Source organism: Buceros rhinoceros, unplaced genomic scaffold (assembly GCF_000710305.1).
Source record: "Buceros rhinoceros silvestris isolate BGI_N320 unplaced genomic scaffold, ASM71030v1 scaffold3001, whole genome shotgun sequence".
NCBI classification, from domain to species: Eukaryota; Metazoa; Chordata; class Aves; order Bucerotiformes; family Bucerotidae; genus Buceros; species Buceros rhinoceros.
Window position 1 is genome coordinate 30819 of NW_010392318.1, and position 1671 is coordinate 32489.

Consider the following 1671-nt stretch of genomic DNA (forward strand, 5'->3'; position numbering starts at 1 on the left):
GATAACTGTTAAGGCAAATAAAGGCAGATTGACAGCAGTTTGTTTGGGATGAAGGACAATTGTAGTCTGAAGTGAGACCTGCAAGGCATGACGTGCTCTAGGTGGTTAATCTGCAGACAGTCTATGCTATGAAATGAAAATAAGGTCTGCTTCCTTTAAAATCAGTGGCAAAACTTCCATTTGCTTAAGTGGGAGAAGTAGCAAATCCACGATGTGTATCTTGTATAATTACACCCATCAGAGCAGGGTGATTCATACATCCGATCTTTTGGTTTAACCTTTTGAGGAACGTGTGTTTTTTCCAGGGTAGGGCATAGGTAATACGATAAGATTGTTGGTGGCGCAGCTGGAGGACTGTGGAGGTAAGCAGCAAGGTTCCAAACTGTCCTCCTCTTTGAAGTCCCCAAATGTCGTCTTGCTCCACTCAGTTATTCCTGTTTTCCTCTTTCTCCCTCTCATAACTTTCTCTTTTCGAAGAGGAAGACGGCCTTTTTTACAAAGTAGGTAAAGAGAGCAAAGTTTGCAAAACTCTAAGGCTGGTCATGGTGGAGAACACTATGACAGACAGTTAGGTACCGTCTTCTCTCTTTTTTAGGACTGGAAAGTGGACTATATAAGAAGTGAAGCAGTTGGTTAGGGATAAATTTTGGTGAGAAGCTGTGTTGGAGCTGTGCCTACCTTGCTTCAGTTATGTCTGTCAGCTCCAGAATAATTCTTCACACTTTGTATAGCCCTGTGCCCACAAACCAACTGGTACAGTAGAAGGCTTGATTGAAATCACTAATGAGATGAGACATCTTTCAGGCAATCTAAGCTTCTTCAGTCTGTGTGGGATGGATTCACCAATCTTTGTTCTGATTTTTCCATGGAACACTAAATGCTATGCACTTTCAATATTGAAACGTAAATCCTATGTCTCTCTAAATCAAATCTCCATTTAGTTGAAAATGCCATAGAATCTTTAATTGGAGAGGCATAACCTTTGTTGGGAGTTGCGAATGAACTCCTATCTTGAGACAATACTTTATTTAGCTGTTGTACATGGTTACAGCCCTGGGCTGGGGCACTGTTAGCACTAGTGGCTGGGACAGCTGGAGGAAATGTTAACAGCATCAGCAGAAAGGACTGATGAAAGTTTCAGGTCATTTGCAGCCTTGTGTACCAGGAATTCCTTATTCTCTCCCTTCTTTCTCTTTTGGTTGCAATGTTTTTCTTTGTGGTCAAAGAGGAGCTGTAAGCTCCAAGGAGGTAGCAAAAAACTGAGGCAACTCTTTCGTGACTCACGTGAGCAGACAACTGTTTAGATAATGAGGTTCATTAAATATAGTGCAAATAGTGGTGCAAATGCCTTCGTCAGTCAAGTGGTCGTCTTTAGAAGACTTTGGAGTCAGGGTATTTCTTATCATCACTGGGGCTTTGTTGAGGTGCACTGTTGATTAGGACACGGATGTCAGGCTGTCAGTGTGCTGAGGTGTGATAGACTCCCAGCAGGAAAATCACTGAGCTACACTTAACAGGTGAAATAAGGAGGGAACTGAGAGAGAAAACCACTGTTAACAGAAGGCAGCTGACTGGGCAAGAACAGTGGCAAAAATCCTCATTATTATTATTCATTTCTGGATAGATGACATCTTTTCTCACAGCACAGTAGGTGTTTTCTGAGGAAAGAGT